Below are 24,394 nucleotides of genomic sequence, written 5' to 3'. Positions count from 1 at the left end.
GGGTTTTTATGTGATCAAGTATATATAATCAAATTTTAACTAAACTTGTCATGTCGTTTCATAATTTTCTTATGTTGGTTCTTTTTATCACGACACTATCGGTTGTAAATTTGTAAAAACATAACCTTTTTAAAACTTGTAACTCCTAACTTAAACTAAGACAAGTAAAAAAATGAAAATTTTTGAAAAAAATTTGGGGTGATTAGCGGTTCCAATAGAGTTTTGTGTATGGCTTATGATTAGGACTTGCAAAAATTCAAGGTTTTAGCATCCCTCCCACACTTAAATTACACATTGTTCTCAATGTGTCCCAAAAATAAGTTTTTAAGTTGATTGAATATGTAAAAGGTGTGAAAAAGCAAAAAATTTATGTTACTGGGCGTCTGGACACGGCCCCGTGGTGACCGGGCACGTCCCCGTGTTCAGATCGCCAGTAATGAAAATTGAGAAAAAGAAACAGAAGCCTGGGCACGGGGGCGTGTTCAGTGAGCACGCCCCGTGTCCAGTTACCTAAACTGGGCATTTCTTGCAGACTGTGCTGCACGGGGCCGTGTTGGGCGGGCACGGCCCGTGCTGAACTTGCTGTAATGAAGAAAATTTTTCGGGACGTCCTGTTTTCGTGCATGGGGTGCTGGAGCAAGTTTCCCTTTTTATCCTTCACCATCTTGAGTGTGTTTTATTCCTGAAAATTGAAACTAAACTAGAAAACATAAAAATTAGTCTAAACTAAGGATAGTTCTGCGGAATGCCTCCGTGGTGCGCCACGTTTATAAGGGTCCTTGGCTAGACCCAAAGCCTAGTCATATGTTACCCAAGTGGGATGTTTTGCATCCCATGCTACGCCGTCGGAGAGCATCATCCAAACTTGAGTCAATGACCTTCATGTAGTTGACCGGGTCTTCATCTTCTACTCTTTTCCCGACTCTAAACTTCATTTCCTTGTCCCCAATCCTCAATGTTAGCGTTCCATCATTCATATCTACCACTGCTTGGGCCGTAGCTAGGAGTGGCCTCCCTAGGATGAGTGGTACTTCGGCATCTTCCTCCATATCTAATATGACAAAGTCGGCTGGAAAGACAAATTCGCCGACCTTGACTAGTAGATTTTCAGCGACACCTTGTGGATATTTGACGGATCTATCGGCGAGTTGTATGCTAATTTTTGTAGGGCATGTTTTTCCTAAGCCGAGTCGATTGAACATTGATGAGGGCATGAGGTTAATGCTTGCCCCGAGATCGGCTAATGCATTACGAATGGGGGATTCCCCAATCGAGCAAGGAATTGTGAAGCTTCCCGGGTCAAGCTTCTTTTGCGGGAGTTTGTTGAGCAGTAAGGCGGAGCACTCTTCACCTAAATTAACTAATTACAATGATTCAATTTTCCTTTTCTGGGTGAGGAAGTCCCTCATAAATTTTGAATATCTAGGCATTTGAGTTAGGACTTCGATAAATGGAATATTAACATGCAATTGTATTAGTAAATTTTCGAATTTTGCAAATTGCTCATCGGTCTTTTGACGAATTAACCGACCGGGGTATGGAACTGGAGAAGTCTTAGTAGGCTCTTGAATTGGTGGAGAAGCCTTCTCTTGTTGGGGCGTGGGTGGAGTTGCGGCTTTGCTTGATTGGCTTCTTTCAGATGGCGGTAATGGAGCCTCTTCGGGACCCACGGTACGGTTTCTTAAGGTGATGAGATGTACTTGCGCCTTTGGGTTAGTTTCGGTGTTACTTGGTAACACGCCTTGTGGTCTCTCGAAGAAATTCTGAGCTATTTGATTTAATTATTTTTCGACGTTTTGAGTACTAGCTTGTTGATTTCTAAAATTCGATTCCAATTGTTGAAATCGATCCGAGTTTTTCTTTTCGGTGTCGGAGATGAGGCGAGATATAGTATCTTCAAGCCTTTCTCATCCATCTTGTTGTTGAGAGAAATTTTGTGACTCGATTCTTGGTTGTTGAAAGTTTGTTCGTTGGTTTGGATTCTGTTGGTTACTACCATTGTCGGGTTCTCTCCAACCAAGGTTAGGGTGGTTATGCCATCCCTGGTTGTAGGTACCCGTTGGAGGACCCGACGGCCTAGGTCTATTATCAATGTAGTTTACCGACTCTGTTTGATCATCTACTTCTTTCATACAACTCCAATTTTCATGTGGTCCACCACACCCTTCACAAGCCATGACCGAGGCTGTTTTTGCCATTTCTAGCTTTTTGATTTTTGAAGAAAGGGCCTCGATTTGGGCTTGTAAAGAAGTGCTTTCATCAACCTTATGGGCGCCCGGGGCAATAGATTTATTGCCTCGGGGAGTGTGCCATTGAAAATTGGTTTGAGCAATTTCCTCAATTTGATTATATATTTCGTTTAGGCGACGATTACCTAAAAGTCCCCGGAGCTAGAGTCAAGTGTTTGTCTTGTGTGTGGCAACAAACCATTGTAGAAAGTGGATACTTGTTGCCATACCGCAAGACCGTGATGAGGACACTTTCTTAGTAGCTCCTTGAACTTTTCCCAAGTTTCATATAAGGATTCCCCATCCTCTTGTGAGTATGTATTAATTTCAGTCATTAGTTTAGCCGTTTTAGCAGGAAGGAAATACTTATATAGAAACTTTTGGGCCAGTTCATCCCAGGTGTTTACCGAGCCAACAGGGAGGGCATTAAGCCAAGTCTTAGCTCGGTCTTGAAAATGGAAACATTCGAAGGTGGATGGCGTCGTTTGATGCTCCATTGTTCCGAAAGGTATCACATATTTCTAAGAAATTAGTAATATGTAGATGGGGATCCTCGTCCGCAAGCCCATGGAAGGTTGCGGAGTTCTGAAGCATTTGTATCAAATGTGGCCGAAGTTCGAAGTTGTTGGCTTCGACATTCGGTGCTTTGATAGCGGCACCGAGATTACCTACGGTGGGTCGTAGGTAATCCATGAGGGTACGTTGGTCCGCCATTGGAAGTGGGTCCCCTAAAACTTTCTCTTGGTGTTTAGCTTTAAGTCTTTTTCTTAGAAAGCGTTCGGGTTCGTCTAAGGGTTCTTTTACGTCTCTATTAGAACTGGAGCTCATAAACTACGTGGAGAGTTCAGATGTGGCGCCTGGGTTCCTAGTCCTGCAATAAAAACAAAAAGAACGTTGGTCAGAAACTTCACCACGACCCCATGTTCAGCTGAACATGGCCCGTGGTCGGAGATACAGTGATTGTTTTCCGGATACCTGTTACTAGGGAGTTCGACACGGCCCCGTGTTGCACCGACACGGCCCCGTGCTCAACTCTCTGTAACTTGGAAAATAAAAACTGTCACGGCCCCCGTCCTAGTTTAACCCGGTCCAGGAGCCACGGGACAGAAACCCGTGGTATTTATTATTTAATTTGACAGCAGAAGTTTAACAGGATCTTTAACATTTGAAAATGCCTAATTATTTTATTTCACAATTTGGGACAAACCCCATAATTTACAGTAAAGGCAATTTCACGAGGAAATCCCTTGTTTTACAAAACATGTTTATTTATTTTACTGAGCCGCCACTTCAAGATTTTTAGTGCTCCGTAGCACTTTTCCTTGAATTTACAGTAAGTCACCTGAAACATGTTTAAAAAGATTTTATCAGCGGGGAAATACTGGCGAGTCACTCAGGTTACATAAAACGACACATTAGTTATAAATTACAGCATAAGAGCGATTACAATGGCTTATATCTTATTTTTATCTGGCGCCGTGTCACATCCTAGTGACGATGGTCATACCACTATTGGGTCCTTTCACCCAAGTAGTGATGATTATCACTGTTAGGTGGTGAACCTAACCGTGAGAAATTAGTAATGTGCACAATACCCCACTTGCCAGTGATTCAATATAACCAAGACTTAATCCCTGTAATTATAACTTTTGAAAATAATTTTAGTATTGTAAAACATTGTTGATAAAAAGAGAATGACTCACATTGCAAGTTTAAACGGACAGAACCTTGCCTACGGATTTAACCTTGCAACCTAATTTAAATAACAATGCATACGAAACTAGGTCAGTAACTTAATACAACATTTATGATAAGCTCACGAAATCAAAACCCTCACGACGAATGACAAAGTATAGCCCGTATTCGGGCAACACTTAAACATCCATCGGATTGGTTTCAATCGATCGGACATTGTATCATAGCAGTGATCGAGTTAATACCCTGTATTCGTAGCAGCGTTTCCCTATGTGAAAGTGTGATTTTGAGCAGTTTCTTTCGTGTTTTAGAAAGTTTTACGTTCACAGATGCAAAGCCCATGAACTGATCAATTTATAACTGGTTTTTGGGTTTTACGCGGGCCCGCGTAAACCCACACTTGAATCTTACGCGGCCAGCGAGGGCCCCTAGTCTACGTGTAGTGTCACAAGTAGGGCTGCCAAGTGTGCGACATGTGGCCCGGCATGCTTATCCGGTCAACTTTAAGTTGACGCGGCCCGCGTAAGCCGAAGCTTACGTTTTACGCGGCTCGCCTGAAATCAAAAATCCTTGTTTTCTTGGTTTTTCATGCACTTTAGGGTTTCAGGATTCCGGGTTTTCACTTGCGAGTCGTTTTGGGACATTTTTGCAGGTCCGTACATCCTCCCCACCTTATTTAAGATCTCGTCCTCGAGATTTACTGGAATAAGTGAGGATACTTCCGCTTCATTTCCGATTCCAGCTCCCAGGTGTACGCAGGTCCTCTTTTTGAATCCCACTTGACTTTGACCAGTACTAATCTTTTGTGCTTGTGAAACTTGACATTTCTGTCTTCTATTTGGAGTGGTTTCTCAAAAAATTTTAGCTTTTCATTTACCTCTATATCCGGAAGAGGTACTACCAATGATTCGTCAGATAAACATTTCGTGAGGTTGGATACATGAAACACATCATGTACTCCAGCTAGCTCTTCTGGTAGTTGTAGGCGATAGGCAACTGGTCCTATGCGCTGAATTACTGGGAATGGTCCTACATACCTTGGACTTAGCTTTCCTTTCTTACCAAAGCGGACTACCCCTTTCCAAGGAGAAACTTTTAAGAGTACCTTGTCTCCAACTTGAAATTCCAATGGCTTGCGTCGAATGTCTGCATAACTTTTCTGGCGATCTCGGGCCGTTTTCAATCTTTCCTTGATTTGTGTTATTTTGTCAGTGGTTTCTTGTACAATCTCAGGATCTGATAATTGGCTTTCTCCTATTTCTGCCCAGCAAACTGGAGTTCTACACTTTCGTCCATACAGTGCTTCGAACGGGCCAACTTCAATGCTTGCATGATAACTATTATTATAGGAGAATTCAATTAAGGGTAGGTGGTCGTCCCAGTTTCCACCAAAATCTATCACACATGCTCTGAGCATGTCTTCTAGGGGTTGGATCGTCCTTTCACTTTGTCCGTCTGTTTGGGGATGATAGGCAGTACTTAAGTTCAGTCGGGTCCCCATTGCTTCTTGAAAACTTGTCCAGAAATGTGAAGTGAAATGGCTATCTCTATCCGATACAATGGAGAGTGGGACTCCATGTAAAGATACTACCTCGTCTACGTATAACTTCGCTAATCTTTCCATGCTAAAGGTTTCCTTCATGGGTAAGAAATGAGCTGATTTGGTTAATCGATCCACAATTACCCAAATCGCGTCGTTACCTTTCCTGGTTTTGGGCAACTTAGTAACGAAATCCATGGTTATTAGTTCCCATTTCCAAACAGGCATTTCTAATTGTTGGAGTAACCCTGAAGGTTTCTGGTGTTCTGCCTTCACTTGCGAACAAGTTAGACACTTAGATACATATCTAGCTATGTCCTTTTTCATTCCTATCCACCAGAAATTATTTCTTAAATCTTGGTACATCTTATTATTTCCAGAATGCATGGTATATCTAGATTTATGGGCTTCTTCTAAAATTTTATTCCTTAAGTTTCCTTGCTTAGGTACCCAAATCCTTTTCTTGTGGAATCTCCAAATTCCATCAGTTCCTTGCTCTAATTCCTTTATCCTTCCTTTCATTCCTTCAGCATCATCCTTGATTGTTGTTTCCTGAATGTTTTTCAGTTGTTCCATTAAATCTAATTGTAGATTTAACCTAAGAGCACGAACTCGCTTTTGCTTTTCATGATACTTACGACTTAGAGCATCCGCGACTACATTTGCTTTTCCTTCGTGATATTGAATATCACAGTCGTAGTCACTTAGAATTTCCATCCATCTCCTTTGCCTCATGTTCAATTCTTTTTGCCCAAATATGTACTTTAAGCTTTTATGGTCCGTATAAATGGTAAACTTACTTCCATATAGATAGTATCTCCAAATCTTAAGGGCAAAAATTATCGATCCTAATCCTAAGTCATGTGTCGTATAGTTTTCCTCGTGCTTCTTTAATTGTCTTGAGGCATACGTAATTACCTTCTTGCGTTGCACTAGCACACATCCTAATCCTAGCTTAGAAGCATCACAGTAAACTTCAAAATCTACTGTCCCTTCTGGTAAAGCAAGAATCGGGGCGTTTGTTAACCTTTGCTTTAAAATCTTAAAAGCCTCTTCTTGCCTAAGTCCCCACTTGAACTTCACTGCTTTACAGGTTAGCTTAGTCAATGGCACACCTATCTTAAAAAAAATCCTTAATGAATCGCCTATAGTATCCGGCTAACCCTAGGAAACTTATAACTTCCATAGCTGATTGCGGGACCTTCCAATTGGTGATTGCTTCTATCTTGGAGGGGTCTACGTGAATACCTTCGTGATTCACCATGTGTCCTAGAAATTGCACCTCCTGGAGCGAAAATTCATGCTTGGAGAATTTGGCGTAAAGCTTCTCTTTTCTTAACAAAGTTAAGAGTGCATGTAAATGTTCACAATGCTCATCCTGGCTTTTGGAATAAATAAGTATATCGTCGATGAAGACAATTACAAATTTATCCAAGTACGGTTTACAGATTATGTTCATCATATCCATAAATGTTGCATGAGCATTTGTTAGTCCAAATGGCATAACTGTAAACTCGTAGTGACCATACCTAGTTCTGAAAGCAGTTTTAGGTATGTCTTCTTCTTGTACTTTCAACTGATGGTATCCAGAGCGTAAATCTATCTTAGAAAAATATCTAGCTCCCTGAAGTTGATAAAAAAGATCATCAATCATAGGTAATGGGTATCGATTCTTAATTGTAACTTTATTCAATTCCCTGTAATCAATACACATTCGCATTGAACCATCTTTCTTCTTTACAAACAACACTGGTGCTCCCCAAGGGGATGAACTAGGTTGTATAAATCCTTTGCTTAATAATTCATCTAACTGCTTTTTCAATTCTAACATTCCGGTGGGTGCTAACCGATAAGGTGCCTTGGCTATCGGTGTAGTTCCAGGAATTAGATGAATCCTAAATTCTACTTCCCTATCGGGTGGTAATCTAGGTAGTTCTTCTGGGAGTATATCCGGGTATTCTGATACTACTGGAATGTCCTTAAGTTCTTTACTTTTGGTATGGATAACTACCGATACCATATATGCTATTCTTTGTTTTCTTGAATAACTGGCCACTTTCATTACTGAAATGAATTTCATTGGCTTTTGTGGCTTATCTCCAATAACCATAATTATTTCTCCTGTGGGTGTATGAATTTCTATGGAATTCTTATCACAGAGGATTCGAGCATGGTTGGCTATTAACCAATCCATTCCTAACACAACATCGAATCCAGCTAACTTCATAGGTAACAGGTTTGCAGAAAATTTATGACCTAAAAGTTCTATCTTACCTTCCTGCAAAACTTGATCTATGCTAACAGAGTTACCGTCTACTGTTTCTACTGTATAAATCTGCCTAAGTTTGGTTAAAGGTAGCTTAAGAGCTTGGCAGAACGAAGTATTTATAAAACTTTGGTTTGCACCAGAGTCAAATAATACTTTCGCATAAATGTTGTGAACTAGAAACGTACCCGCTATCACATCCAGAATCAGATCTGCTTCTTGTGTAGTCAACTGGAAGGCTCTTGCATTCTTTTTGGTAGTTCCCTCCATAGGTTTAGCCTTGTTGTCAGCTGGTTTGACCAGCTTAGGGCAGTCTGGCCGAAAATGTCCAGCATCTCCACAATTGAAGAAAATTGTCGACTTCTTTCCTCTGCAATCTTCTTCTTGGTGCCCCAGGATTTTGCAGAAGTTACAGTACCCCTTACATTTTCCAAAGTGCTTTCTTTTACAGGTACTGCAAAATGGAACAGTGGAGGATTGCCCAGTTCCTCTTTTCTTGAAGTTGTTACTAGCATTACCCCCTCGGAATCCTTGGGTAATCTTCTGAGCCAATTCCTTCTTTCGGTTTTCTTCTCGCGTGCGCACCAGTCCGTCGGTCAAGGTGTTGGCTAACTCCACCGCATCGTCAATCATGCGGGGTCTTGCAACTTTGACGATATCAGGAATCTCGCTAATCAAACCCTAAATGTAGCGAGAAATAAGTACTGGCTCGGGCGAGGCCAGAGTTGGCACAATTCTGGAATACTCGAAGAATTTCGAAGTATACCCTCGACAGTCAACATCCACCATTCGGTGGCTTAGGAACTTGTTTGCCATTTGTTCCTTTTCATATTTGGGACAGAATTTTCTTTCCACCAATTGTCTAAATTCTTCCGAATTCATGGCATAAGCCATGTCACTTCCCTTGGCTTGTAACACCGTATTCCACCATTCTAATGCCTCTTCCTTGAAAAGGTGAGAAGCATACATAACTTTGTCTTCCTTAGCGCATTTACTTATTTTAATTACTGCTTCAGTTTTCTCTAACCAACGCAGTGCAACAGTCGCCCCTTCATTGCCTGCAAATTAAACTGGTTTAAAGGCAAGAAATTCCTTGTAAGTGCCCCCAGGTGTTGCAGCTTTCATTCTCTTGAGGATTTGGGCCTAAATTAAGTTGTCATTATTGCCGCCTCTGTTAACACTATTACTGAAATTATCATCGCGCGTGCGTTTACTGGGGTGAGCTTATGAAGGCTCAACAGGACTTTTAACAGCAGCGATGATTGCCGGGATAGCATTGGCAATTCCCTGAGCGATGATGTTTCTATATCTTGCCGATTTAGAAAGTGATCCTCATTATTGTGTTCCGATTGATTAACTTCATTAACTGGTTCATTAATAGCGTGTTCCATCTGATAATTAACAATATATTTAAGTTATTGGCACAAATAACTACAACCAAATGCAATAAGGTAATCGCAAAAATCACGCCAATACGTATAGCCAAAATTGTCGACTTTGCGACTTTCATATTTTATATATTTTAGTATGCATCCATACACACCAGTTATCTTACAAAAGTTTTATTTTAAGTTATTTCACATGATTATATTTTTATTACTTATTATTATTTTATTATTATTAAACACATAACCACACCACACTACACAACCATAGTTAGCCGGTAATTCAGAAACGACGCTCCCTCTCGTCGTATTTCCATGAAATCTGTTCTCCCACTTCCCGGATTCGATTTCCTGCATCCACCAGTTCTTCGCCGTAGTGACGGAGTTCAGCCAAGTTCTCTGTGCTCATGGGTGGGTTTGGTGTAGGCTCGGGGTCAAACTGGGGGAAATAGGTGTTAGGGTTATTTAAGAGATTCTGAAATTGCCAGTCAGTGGTCCACCATTCTTCCAGCTCTCCTTGTAGAGGTCGGGGGTTGGCAATGGGATGTGGGATAGCAGGCTCCAAATTTACTGGGAGTTGTGATTCAACTGGGTAATTGAAGCGGTTTTCATCGGCAGGTCCGATGAGGTCGCTAATTGCCAGTTTACGATCCAGCTCCTTCCATGATGGCATTTCCTGGGCTTGCCTAGAACTTTCCCCAATCTCTTTTCCTTTCCCCTTATCCTTCGGATCCTCAATCTTTATAACTTTCTGTACCGCTGGTTTCTTCCTACGCATACGCCTCCAGCCTACCAGCCTTCTTCTCTTTTTCGCCTTTGGTTTCTCCTGCGGTTGGGCCTGGAACACCATTGGCTTTTCTGTATCAGCCTGGTAGCCAGATGGGTTTCCTGTGATATCCATATCGATGGTATGGATAGTGAAATTTCGGAGTGCCTCCGATAGTTCGTTCATGCTGTTAGCACACATGAAGACACACACAATTTTAAGTAAAAATTTTATTAATTATAAATTAAGTTTCCACAAAATCACAAAATGGCAATCAGAAAATTAAATATTTCTAGATACTTAATTGGCTTAAATCAGTGGCTCTGATACCACCTTTTTCTGCACGGCCCTTGTCCCGGTTTAACCCGGTCCAGGAGCCGCGGGACAGAAACCCATGGTATTTATTATTTAATTTGACAGCGGAAGTTTAACAGGATCTTTAAAATTTGAAAATGCCCAATTATTTTATTTCACAATTTGGGACAAACCCCATAATTTACAGTAAAGGGAATTTGACGAGGAAATCCCTTGTTTTACAAAACATGTTTATTTATTTTACTGAGCCACCACTTCAAGCTTTTTAGTGCTCCGTAGCACTTTTCCTTGAATTTACAGTAAGTCACCTGAAACATGTTTAAAAAGATTTTATCAGTGGGGAAATACTGGCGAGTCACTCAAGTTACATAAAACGGCACATTAGTTATAAATTACAGCATAAGAGCGATTACAATGGCTTTTATCTTATTTTTATCTGGCGTCGTGTCACATCCTAGTGACGATGGTCATACCACTATTGGGTCCTTTCACCCAAGTAGTGATGATTATCATTGTTAGGTGGTGAACCTAACCGTGAGAAATTAGTAATGTGCACAATACCCCACTTGCCAGTGATTCAAGATAACCAAGACTTAATCCCTGTAATTATAACTTTTGAAAATAATTTTAGTATTGTAAAACATTGTTGATAAAAAGAGAATGACTCACATTGCAAGTTTAACCGGACAGAACCTTGCCTACGGATTTAACCTTGTAACCTAATTTAAATAACAATGCATACGAAACTAGGTCAGTAACTTAATACAACATTTACGATAAGCTCACGAAATCAAAACCCTCACGACGAATGACAAAGTATAGCCCGTATTCGGGCAGCACTTAAACATCCATCGGATTGGTTTTAATCAATCGGACATTGTATCGTAGCAGTGATCGAGTTAATACCCTGTATTCGTAGCAGCATTTCCCTATGTGAAAGTGTGATTTTGAGCAGTTTCTTTTGTGTTTTAGAAAGTTTTACGTTCACAGATGCAAAGCCCATGAACTGATCAATTTATAGCTGGTTTTTGGGTTTTACGCGGCCCGCGTAAACCCACACTTGAATCTTACGTGGCTCGCGAGGGCCCCTAGTCTACGTGTAGGGCTTGTGTGTCACGAGTAGGGCTGCCAAGTGTGCGACACGTGGCCCCGCACGCTTATCCGGTCAACTTTAAGTTGACGTGGCCCGCGTAAGCCGAAGCTTACGTTTTACGCGGCCTGCCTCAAAATCAAAAATCCTTGTTTTCTTGGTTTTTCATGCACATTAGAGTTTCAGGGGTCCGGGTTTTCACTTGCGAGTCGTTTTGGGACATTTTTGCAGGTCCTTACAAAACTGCCAGCAACAATGCTAGGCACGGCCCGTGTCCGACCAGGCACGGCCCTTTCTGAGCTCTGCAGAAACTGAAAAATCTAAGAAAAATCCTTAAAAAACAGAAAAATCAGAAAAAACGATTAGGCTGTTGATTCCTAACTTTCTTAAAATCCTTGTGTCCCCGGCAACGGCGCCAAAAACTTGATGCGTGTCGGTGTGTATACAATTTTAGTTATATTTTAAGCCCTTTTACACTTTTTTAATCAAGTTTTAAATTTATAAAACATGATATTTACTAACACTAAACACACATATGGGCAAGTTCACCCATCGTGAGCGTAGTATAATGTTGGTAAGATACCGAGGTCGTCCAAGGACACAAGAGCTTTTAATACCGGTTTATCCTCAATGTCTAATCAAATCAAAATAGTTAGAAAAAAGGTTTTAAACTAGAAAATAAAAACTAACTAAAATGCTGAAAAATAAAATAAAAATAAAAACAGATAGACAAGATGAATCACTTGGATCCAACTCACCTTTAGTGTAACCTTTGATTATTTCCGCACTTTTGCACTTTTTAAGAGATTATCTTAGTTGTTGTAGTAGTCCCATCTTTTGAAGGTGACGTTACCCTCAACCCAGTAGTTTGAGTCAGCAAGGATACAATCCTAAAGGGTCGGATTATTGAAAGATAATTAATTAAGTTATTAATGCCTAATCTGGTAGGCCCCTCTTTTGAAGGTGACGTTACCCTCGGCTAAGTAGTCTAAGTCAGCAGGGATACAGTCCTAAGTAGTCGGGTTAAAGTTTTAATAGTAGTTTATATATGAGGGGATCAAAGAGTTTGGACCCCCGCTATCCAATACCATTGGGTATTGAAGGAGGTCCTACTAAATTTGACCCAGGTCCTTTGCAGGATCTACACACTGAATAATGGCAAGACTCTTACCAAACCATTCCCTTAACCCCCGACCAGGTAGCCAACATATCTCCATATAGACCGTGGAGATATGAATGGTGAAAATCTTTTATTTTATATAGACAGTAAAATAATGCCAAGACACCACGGACAAATGATAAGGAAGAATCACCTTCAACATATAAAACTAGTTATTAAAGTCATTAATACATAACCAAATAAAAAGTGCGAAAAGATTAAAAATAAAAAGTATTACACTAAATGCTTGTCTTCACCAAGTGATGTAAGAGACTTAGGCAAACATGGCCTTTGATTGTCAAGAACTCTTATGATCAATCTTGGATCCCGAGACGACTCACACACTCTATGATGGACAATGGATAATGGTGGTGGATGATGGTGTTGTGATGGTGGTGGGTGATGTGTGAGAGAGGTGGTGTGCCAAGTTTTGAGTTGCAAGTGAGCCAAGCACTCCTATTTATAGGCTGAACAGAAGCTCGGGCACGGCCCCGTGTCCATTGGGCACGGCCCCGTGTCCATCCCTCTTCTCTTTCTTCATTAATTGCAGTTTGGCTGCATTAGTTGACCACGCCCTCGTGTCCACTGAGCACAACCCCGTGTGTAGAAGCGTATCTGTACTATCAAGATTTCCTCAGATTCTGCGAATCTTAAAGTTGACCACGACCCCATGTCCGCTGGGCACGCCCCCGTGGTGGGTGATAGAAGTTTCTACAACTTTGTCTTTTCTGCTGACACTTGGGCACGCCCCCGTGCTCATTGAGCACGGGGCGTGTTCAGCCTTCTGTTTACTTGTTTTTGCTTGGGAAGATGCTGTCGGGGGGTCGGGCATGGCACGTTTGTTCCTTTTTTTGTATTTATGTTAGATTTAGCTGCCTTTTTGCTTCTTTTGTTTATTTGAGCTCATTTAATCCTGAAAATACAAAAGGAAGACAAAAACACACTTTTTCCAACATTAGTACTAAAAAAGGGTTAGTTTTATGCCTTAATTGATGTAATTTATATCTTGCATTCTGTGCACATCATTAACCACTAGACCCATTACCATATCGACCACTGACTGTAGACATGTTAATGTGCCCTGCGTCAATGTCTATCATCATTGACTAAGTGCCCAGATCCATTAGTCCACTCCCGTCCTCTGCGGAACGGTGTGAGGCTTATCAAACCTAATAGCGCTATTTAACTAATGACTCGTTCACCATTGGCCCGGCGATTAAGTCGATATAAAATGAGGGACTTCATGATAGATTTTTGTCTAGTAAGTTATATGTTGTCATCCTTCCTATGGAGGATGGAGGTACGTAATCTACCCAAGGAGAATACGCAGGCTTAATGTTGTCATCCTTCCTATGGAGGGTGGAGGTACATATTCTACCCAAGGAGAATATGCAGGTTCCGTTTTAGTTTTTTAACCCATTCCCAAACCACCAGGAATCCCATGCCTTGTAGAAAGTGTGAACTCACCTTAGGTTAGCTCGGCAGATACACGAAAAGGTCACTTGAGCTATATGTGGTCAACCACGTCCTAACATGGTTACCATACAAATTAGGTCTAGGTTCAAGTAGTGCACATAGGTTTACACATAAGCTAACAGATTACGAACATGTAATGATCATGGCAAACACAATCAACACGTTAACAGTCAAGCATACATCATACTCAAACTTGTGCGACTCAAAAGATTGGGCTCGCACAAGTTCAATGGCTCAACAATCTTGTGCGATTCAATAATTGAAGCCCACTTAGCCTTCGGCCGAACCTGTTGTGCGTCCAACACAACCTTGTGCGACTCACAACGGTTTGTGCGGCTGGAACAAACCCGACCTAATAACATAAGTAACCCAACATTCACATGGCCCAAACAAATAAACAGAAAATCAACTTGTGCGATCCAACTACACTTGTGCGATCCAGAACAACTTGTGTGATTGGATTTTGGGTTGTTCGGCCCAACAGCATAACACAACCTATTATGTTGGGCGGCCCAACATCTTGTGCGATCAGCACAACCTTGTGCGATCCAGAAGATGTTGTGCGACTGTGCTTTAGGAGGTGATGCGTTTCGTGTGTTATAGGTTTTTAGTATATTTTTAGCCCTTTTTACACTTTAGTCAAGTTTTAAATGTATAAAACACGATATTTTACTAACACCAAACACACATATGGGCAAGTGAACCCATTGTGAGCGTAGTATAGCGTCGTCCAAGGACACAAGAGCTTTTAATACCGGTTTATCCTCAACGTCTAATCTAATCAAAAGTTTAGAAAAAAGGTTTAAACTAGAAAATAAAAACTAAAAATGCTGAAAATAAAAATAAAAATAAAACCAGATAGACAAGATGTATCACTTGGATCCGACTCGCCTTTAGTGTAACCTTTGATTATTTCCGCACTTTTACACTTTCTAAGAGATTATCTTAGTTATAGTAGTAGGCCCCTCTTTTGAAGGTGACGTTACCCTCAACCCAGTAGTTTAAGTCAGCAAGGATACAATCCTAAAGAGTTGGATTATTGAAAGATAATTAATTAAGTTATTAATGCGTAATGTGGTAGGCCCCTCTTTTGAAGGTGACGTTACCCTCGGCTAAGTAGTTTGAGTCAGCAGGGATACAATCCTAAGTAGCCGGGTTAATGTGTTAATAGTGTTTTACATATGAGGGGGTCAAGGAGTTCGGACCCCCGCCATCCAATACCAGTGGGTATTGAAGGAGTTCCTACTAAAGTTGACCCAGGTCTTTGCAGGATCTATACACTGAACAAGGCAAGACTCTTACCAAACCATTCCCTTAACCCCCGACCAGGTAGCCAACATATCTCCATATAGACCGTGGAGATATGAATGGTGAAAAATTTTTATTTTATATAGACAGTAAAATAATGCCAAGACACCAAGGACAAATGATAAGGAAGATTCACCTTCAACATAAGAAACTAGTATTAAAGTCATTAATACATAACCAAATAAAAAGTGTGAAAAGATTAAAAATAAAAAGTATTACACTAAACACTTGTCTTCAACAAGTAATGTAAGAGACTTAGGCATACATGGCCTTTGATTGTCAAGAACTCTTACGATCAATCTTGGATCCTGAGACTACTCACACACTCTATGATGCATGATGGATGATGGTGGTGGATATGGGTTGTGATGGTAGTGGTGGGTGGGTGAAGTGTGAGAGAGGTGGTTTGCCAAGGGATGGTTTGCAAATGAGCCAAGCACCCCTATTTATAGCCTGCACAGAAGACTGGACACAGCCCCGTGTCCATTGGGCATGGCCCCGTGTCCACCCATCTTCTCTTTTTTCATTAATTGCAGTTTGTCTGCATTAGTTGACCACGCCCCCGTGTACGCTGGGCACGACCCCGTGTGCAGAAGCGTATCTGTACTATCAAGATTTGCTTGGATTCAGAGAATCTTATAGTTGACCACGGCCCCGTCTCCGCTGGGCACGCCCCCTGTGGTGGGTGATAGAAGCTTCTACAACTTTGTCATTTCTGCAGACACTTAGGCACGCCCCCGTGCTCAGTGAGCACGGGGCGTGTTCAGCCTTCTGTTCTCTTGTTTTTGCTTGGGAAGATGCTGTCGGGGGGTCAGGCATGCCACGTTTATACCTTTTCTTGTATCTATGTTAGATTTGGCTATTTTTTTGCTTCTTTTGTTCATTTGAGCCCATTTAATCCTGAAAATACAAAAGGAAGACAAAAGCACACTTTTTCCAACATTAGTACAAAAAAAGGGTTAGTTTTATGCCATATTTGATGTAATTTATATGTTACATTTTGCACACATCAAATACCCCCACACTTGAATCTTTGCTTGTCCTCAAGCAAAACTCTTTATAATGTGGCTTACACTCCCAAATGGACTAGGTAGAAGAGAAGGTTTTTGGGCTTGTCATAGAGTGTCGGGATTTCCAAGATTCTTTATTAGGTTTTATTTTTATTTATTTACAATCCTATTCGTCATGATTTATTTAAAACATTACATAAGATAAATTACTTATTAGGGCATAACATGCCTTTTTTAAAATTCCATTTATATACAAGTTCACATACCTCACGGGAGATCACTCAACACTCTGCCGAAGATGTATTTTGTGAAACACTCGAGAGCGGCACGGAGCTTACTTCTACCATATGCTTGCTAAGCAATCAATCCTCCTCCTTTTTAACTATATACCTTTGTAAATATCAAGAGGACTTTTGGGGGGAAGGGCTAGGCTTGGGTTAAAGGTAGGTGGTTGGGTTAGTGGTTAGTAGAAAAGGACGAAAGGCGTAAAAAGCGTCAGTTTTCGTGAGACTTTATTTTTTTATAACTTTTTTATTTAATGAAGCATTTCTTCAAACAAAGTTCTTTTTGATGAGCTTGTTTGTTTATTTCTTTTGGCTTCATCATATATATATATATATATATATATATATATAGGGTAAGGATAGTGTAAAAAGGGCCTTAAGTGTGAGAAGTGTAAGAAGTGTATTATAACACTATATATAATACTATATAACACCATATAAACACCGTATAACAACATATAACACCATATACATCTATCATAGACATGCTATCAGACAACCTATAGTGTTATATTTGTTATATAATGATATATAGTTTTACATAGTGTTATATGGTATTATATGGTGTTACATATTGTTATACGGTGTTTATATGGTGTTATATAGTATTATATATAGTGTTATACTACATTTCTCACACTTCTTACACTTTGAGCACTTTTTACAGGATCCTCTACCTATATATATATATATATATATATATATAGGGGATGGTTCAAATGAAAACCACTTTTATTGTGAAAACTCGAAAACTAACTAAAAAAGCCTAAAAAAACCTAAAAAACATAAAATTTTTTTTTTTTTACAATTTTTTTTAGAAAAATCGCTACTTTTTATATATGGAAAGAAAATTTCAAAAAAAAAAAAAAAAATTGATTGTACTGCACATGTGCACTAATACGGAAAGCCTAAACCACTTAACCCACCCCCCACCGACACCCCCCAAAAACCTAAACCCCCCCCCCCCCCAAAAACCTAAATTCACCCTCCCACCAAAAGCCTAACCTCCCCCCCCCCCTCAAAAAAACCTAAACCCCCCCACCCCCCACCCTCCCGAAAACCTAAAACTAAACCCTAAACATAAACCCGAAAAAAACCTAACCCCCCCACCCCCACCCCCCAAAAACCTAAACCCCCCTCCCCCCCCCCCCCCCACACCCAAAAACCTAATTCTAATCCTAAACCCCAAAAAAAACTAACCCTAAAAGCTAAACTAGAATCAAAAAACTAATTTTAAGCATGTAATGCACATTGTAGTACATGTTATAATGCACATGTGCACTACTATAATAATAGTATTGAAAACAAGACGACACCATATATCTTTTTTTATGTCATAAAAAAATATGCGCGAATATACTTGAATGACAGATAAGAAAATTTGTGATCTTATGGTGCCATTTTTGTTTTAAAATGATAATGTATGGAGAAATGAGAAATGTTTGAAAAGTTATATATTTTTTGTTCCAATTTTACCCCTCCTTCATTAAAAGTCTTCCCTCCCTCCTTTTTAGTGGGTTTTAGTTAGTTTTCTAGTTTTCACAATAACTAGTGGTTTTCATTTGAACCTTCCCCTATATATATATATATATATATATATATATATATATATATATATATATATATATATATATGGGAAGGTTCAAATGAAAACCACTAGTTATTGTGAAAACTCGAAAACTAATTAAAAAAAGCCAAAAAAACATACAAAAATTTTTTTTTTTAATTTTTTTTTTTTGCAATCAAAATTTCGCAGGTTTTTTAATATAAAAAAAAATTTTCAAAAAAAAAAAAAAATTTGTGTAGTGCACATGTGTAATACTGCACATATGTATGTGTACTACACATGTGTATTATTACACATGTGCACTACACAAATTTTTTTTTTTTTGAAAAAAAGTTTTTTTTTTATATATAAAAACTAGCGATTTTTATAAAAAAATTGAAAAAAAAAATTTGTGTGTTTTTTAGGCTTTTTTTAGTTAGTTTTCGAGTTTTCACAATAAAAGTGGTTTTCATTTGAACCATCCCCTATATATATATATATATATATATATATATATAGGATGAGGATCATTACAGAACACTAATTATTGTAAGAACAAAAAGAACAACCCTAAATCACGAGATTTTATGATTTAAAGTTCATATTTTTTAAATTTTATATTTCCTACATTCGTATATATATTATATATGCATGGAAAACCTTATATTTTTACCTATACGTAGCCTACATACATGTAGGTAATTTAACCTACACAGAATGCACATATGTGTAGGTTATATAAAAAATGAAAATTTTTCATATTTTGTTTTAAATTCTAGTGTGAGAAACAATAAATCTTCCATTTGTAACATTTCCCTTTACTTTTTAGGTTTTTAGGATTGAAAAAATGGGTGATTCATTTTGTTCTGCGTGTTCTCGCAATATTTAGTGTTCTGCATAGAACCTTCCCCTATATATATATATATATATATATATATATATATGATAAGGAAGTCATAAGAAAACCAAGCTTTGTTACTAAAATAACGGGTTTAAAATGAAAAAGGGTTTTGGTGGGTAAATGGGTGTTTGTTTTGGGTTAAGAAATGAAAAGGTTTAGGCTCAAAGGGGTTAACTAGGGGGATTTTGGGTAGGTGGTAAAAAAAGAAAAATAATGGTGTAGAAATAAAAAGGGTTGGTCCTAATGCTTCCATCATTTACTTACTCGGGTTTAAGTTGATAAGGACCGGGAATGTATCGTCATGGCAAGTTCTAGAGTCGTAAGAACCAAGCGGCTATTCACACAAGAAACGAAAAATGAGCGTTTAGTTTAAAGATGTATATTTGTATGCTCAATAAAGGCTCGAAACTCACTTTTTGTGGGAATGGGTTTTTATGTGATCAAGTATATATAATCAAATTTTAACTAGATTTGTCATGCCGTTTCATAATTTTCTTATGTTGGTTCTTTTTATCACGACGCTATCGGTTGTAAATTTGTAAAAATATAACCTTTTTAGAACTTGTAATTCCCAAATTAAACCAAGACAAGTAAAAAAAATTGAAAAGTTTTTTTTGAAAAAATTTGGGGTGATTAGCGGTTTCAATAGAGTTTTGTGTAAGGCTTGTAATTAGGACTTGCAAAATTCAAGGTTTTAGCATCCCCCTCACACTTAAATTACAAATTGTCCTCAATGTGTCCCAAAAATAAGTTTTTAGGTTGATTAAATGTGCAAAAGTGTTAAAAAGCAAAAATTTATATTACTAGGCGTCTGGACACGGCCCCGTGCTTGCTGAGCACGACCCCGTGGTCAGATTGCCAGTAACGAGTACTTACAGAAGGTGGACACGGGGGCGTGTTGGCTGGGCACGGCCCCGTGTCTAGCAAAAATCTGCATAATTTAGACAAACAGCAGGTCTGGGACAATGGGCACGGGGGCGTGTTTGCTGAACACGACCCCGTGTGAACAAATTGCAAAGGTGTAAAACAGACTTCTGGCTTCGGTTTTCCTGTCCCGGCATTAGTAGCACTAATGTTTAGTGCTCTAAGCCTCGTATGTACCTGTTTAACAAGTAGATACCACACCAATCATAACAAACAACCTAAATTACCAAAGTTAATCATCCACGTCACAAGTTAAAAAGAAAAAGAAATGCAAAAATTAAAAAGTGTTAAAGGAAAGTAAATTGTTCAACACGCGGCACGCAGGCCGGAAATTGTTCATAAGATAGGGGGTTAACCTGTGGGACCTCCATCCGTGGGATGCTACCTTCTAATCCTCCCGCTTAATCCATGTCCTCGTCTTCATCATCATCATCACCTCCTCTGTGGCCCGCCATATACTCCCGGATGTTCCCGATATCATCCTGTATGTCGGAGATGTTTCTCTCTATCGCTCCGACCCAGGTGTATGTGTTGCTAGCCATATTGTAGGTGTTCCTGGTGCACATGAGTTTTCCTGCAATAAATCATGTAAGCTTTGAAAATTAGCAAAACCGCCTCCTTGTGAGGAGGATTGACCCGGATCACCATGGTGCAGGTAATGGTACTGAGGGGGAGGTTGGATAGGTGGAGCGTGTAAGACGAGTGCTTCTTGTGGGTTCCATGCATGCTCTTGAACCATTTGAAATCTGACCGTTCCGTCATCTGCTTCATGAATCAGGTTTATGGAGCGGCAAATGGCCATGTCTACTCTCCCCGACCATGGCCTTTTGTGGAGGACCTCGGCATGTTCACGAAATGTTTGAAGAGGCGGTATATCCACCCTCAAAAGAAGATAGGAGTCGGGGGAGTAGCGAGCTGGTTCCAGTGCATGTTTCGGAGCAGGAGGTATGGAACATCAAGGTTGACCCGGTTGTGGATGCAATGAAGGACTAGTAGATCCTGCAAACCTACAACACCGCTGCTGTCGTGCCTCTGACTAAGAGAGTAGGTGAGGACCCTGTCTATGTTGCGGTAAAGAGGGTCTCTCAAGAGGGTACTCTTAGTTCGGCTCGGATTGTAGTACCCTTCTCCTATTTGAGCCCAAGCAGCTTGGCGGTTATTTCCCTTGATCTCGCGGAGACCGCCGGTGTTTTCCTCATCCCCAGCATCTTCTTCCGAGTACAACCCTACCAAAGCCCCAAATTGAGCAATTGAGATCCGGTATGTGGTTCCTCCACAACGAAATTCCAACCCTTCATCGTCAAACGGCTCGGCCCTTGTGTTGAAGACGAGCGTGCTGTAGAACTTCATGTTGTATTCATGCACAGAGTGAAGTGGAGTGCAAAGGGCAGCTCGTAACGGGCCGGTGACAATAGTGTTGAATCGGTCCAGTTGGTCCACTGCTTCAAGGGTGTTTATGCAAACTTGTCTGGGGTTCTCCTCGGGCCTAGTCCTTAATACATCATAACGAGCTTGAGCCGCCAACTCACTAGCATTGAATCGAGTGAACTTCTTGGCCATCTGAAAGAAAACACCAAACAATTAGCAAGAAACAGTGAAATTTTCGAAAACTGAAAACAGTCGGCTGAACACGCCCCGTGTTCAGCGGACACGCCCCATGTTAGACTGGATTTGACTGGACACGCCCCCGTGCTCAGCGAGCACGACCCCGTGTCCAGGCGTCTGTTTCCCAAAAATCACATTTTTCAAACCAGTCCCGAAAACTTTAAAATTTTTGGTCCAGTAGGGGTGTTTTTCCCCGAAAATGAAACCCCAAGTGCCGTTTTTCTCAAAACAAACCGTTTACCCCTTCGATTTTATCTTTTTCAGATCAAAAACAAGGGTTTGGGGTTTTAGTGAGAAATCGGGCAAATCTATAAACAATACAAGTTGATTTACTTCCTATAACATGAATCTAAACTAATGCTAACAGATTTATGCAAAAATTTAAGGTTCGATTCGGTTCAAGTTGAAGAACCCTAGATTTTTCCCCAAATCTTGATGTTAAACTACATGCAAATGCTTAATCTAACTACTAATAATGATAGAATCATACCTTGATGTTGTTAGAAGTAGAGGAGACGTCGAAATCTTGCAGAAAAATCGCCTGAACCAGAGAGTTTTCAGGAAAACGGGGCGTGTGGAATGAAGAAACTGTGTTGAAAAGGGGGTTTTATCTCGACAGTCGCGCGGACACGGCCCCGTGGGCAGGCAATAAATTTTGTTTTTTTAGTTATTAAAGTGTTCGTGTGAGTGCCCTGTTTCCCAAAACCTTGGTTAGAAGACTTACCGATTTAGATGTCAACCCGCTTGTTCGTAACTTACCAGGTATGATGTCGATGCTTTCATTCTTCGACCTTTTGAAGCGAGATTTCTTCCTCCGCATCCTTAATGAATCCTTGATAGAGCTTCAGCTGTTGGCCATTGACTTTGAATGGAATTCCATTCCGAGATTTAATTTCTACTGCACCGTGTGGGAAAATATGGGTGACGGAAAAAGGTCCTGGCCACCTAGACTTTAATTTACCAGGAAATAATCGAAGTCGTGAATTAAACAATAGAACTTGATCCCCTACCCGAAATTCATTAGGTTTAATATGTTTATCATGCAAGTTTTTCATTCTTTCCTTATAAATTTCGGAGTTAGAGTATGCATAATTCCTTAGTTCATCTAATTCATTTAATTGGCAAAATCGATTTTTACCGGCAAATTCCAAATCTAAGTTTACATTTTTAATTGCCTAGTAGGCTTTGTGTGCAATTTCTACTGGCAAATGACAAATTTTTTCCATAGACGAGCTTATATGGGGTTGTGCCTATTGTTGTTTTATAAGCAGTTCGAAAAGCCCATAAAGCATCATCAAATTTATCGGCCCATTCTTTTTTATTTAACCCTACGGTTTTTTCGAGTATTCGTTTTAAACCTCTATTAGTCACTTCGGCTTGTCCGTTGTTTGAGGGTGATATGTCGTTGAGACCCGGTGATAGACCCCATATCTTGTTAAAAAAATTTCGAGTTGATGGTTACAAAAATGGGTACCTCTATCACTTATTAATGCTTTAGGTGTTCCAAAATGAGAGAATAATTTTTTCAGAAATCTTACCACGACTCTTCCATCATTTGTTGGAAGTGCCTCGGCCTCGGCCCATTTAGACAAATAATCTACCGCCACAAGTATATATTTGTTTCCTTTTGACGGTGGGAAAGGTCCCATAAAGTCGAGTCCCCACACATCAAAAATTTCACAAACAAGAATGCCATTTTGTGGCATTTCGTTTTTGGAATAAATATTACCTGTTCTTTGGCAAGCATCACATGTCTTGACAAGACTTTGGGCGTCTTTGTAAATGGTTAGCCAATAAAATCCTGAATCAAATACCTTTCATGCGGTACTAGCGGCACCATGATGTCCTCCGTATAGACCTTCATAATAATGGCGGAGAATTCTTCTTACTTCACTACCATATACGCATCGGCGGATGAGTTGATCGGCACACATTTTGAAAAGATAAGGATCTTCCCAAAAATAATGTTTCACATCAACAAAGAATTTCTTTCTTTGATGATGTGGCCATCCTTTGGCGACTATACCACTAGCTAGGTAGTTAGCATAGTCGGTGTACCATGGCTCTTCTCTGTATTCCACCATTTCCAGAGATTCCGTTGGAAATTTTTCATTTATTTGCTCGTCCCTGGTTGCCTCCAAAGCTGGGTCTTCTAAGCGTGAAAGATGATCTGCTGCGGTGTTTTCTGCTCCTCTTTTGTCTTTGATTTCAATTTCAAATTCTTGGAGGAATAGAATCCACCGAATCAAACGTGGTTTAGCATCCTGTTTCTTGAAGAGATATCGAATGGTTGCATGATCTGTATAGACTATTGTTTTAGAAGGAACAAGATAAGAACGAAATTTATCAAAAGCAAATACCACGGCTAGTAACTCTTTTTCTGTTGTGTAATTTTCTTGTGCATCATTAAGTGTTTTACTAGCATAATAAATTAGGTGAAAATGCTTATCTTTTCTTTGTCCCAAGACGGCTCCAACTGCAAAGTCACTTGCAACACACATGATTTCGAAAGGTAATTTCCAATCAGGCGCTATCATGATAGGTGGATTGACTAGCATTTCTTTTAGTGTTAGAAATGCTTGATTGCAACCCTTGTCAAAGATGAAAGGGGCATCTTTTTCAAGTAATTTTGTTAGAGGCCTTGAGATTTTAGAAAAGTCCTTGATAAATCGTCTATAGAATCCGGCATGCCCTAGGAAACTTCTGATAGCTCTAACGGAGGATGGGGGTGGTAATCGAGAAATAGTGTCTATTTTGGCTCGATAAACCTCCATTCCCTCGCTTGAGATTTTGTGACCGAGTACTATTCCCTCCGTTACCATGAAATGGCATTTTTCCCAGTTAAGGGCGAGGTTAGTTTCCTCACATCGGGGTAGCATTCGTTCAAGGTTATCGA

At 39.9% G+C, this 24,394-nt stretch overlaps 1 non-coding gene across 1 annotated transcript; it reads left to right on the top strand.

Moving 5' to 3' along the window:
* The first annotated feature begins 2,462 nt into the window (after window positions 1-2,462).
* On the top strand, window positions 2,463-2,569 carry LOC118480815. Its single transcript, XR_004863794.1, has one exon. It is a non-coding gene; the product is annotated as a small nucleolar RNA R71 (small nucleolar RNA).
* The last annotated feature ends 21,825 nt before the right edge of the window (window positions 2,570-24,394 follow it).

The sequence above is a fragment of the Helianthus annuus genome, chromosome 7, assembly GCF_002127325.2.
Source record: "Helianthus annuus cultivar XRQ/B chromosome 7, HanXRQr2.0-SUNRISE, whole genome shotgun sequence".
Lineage (NCBI taxonomy): Eukaryota > Viridiplantae > Streptophyta > Magnoliopsida > Asterales > Asteraceae > Helianthus > Helianthus annuus.
The sequence above is the reverse complement of the archived record's forward strand: the minus strand, read 5'-3'. Positions and strand labels throughout refer to the sequence as shown.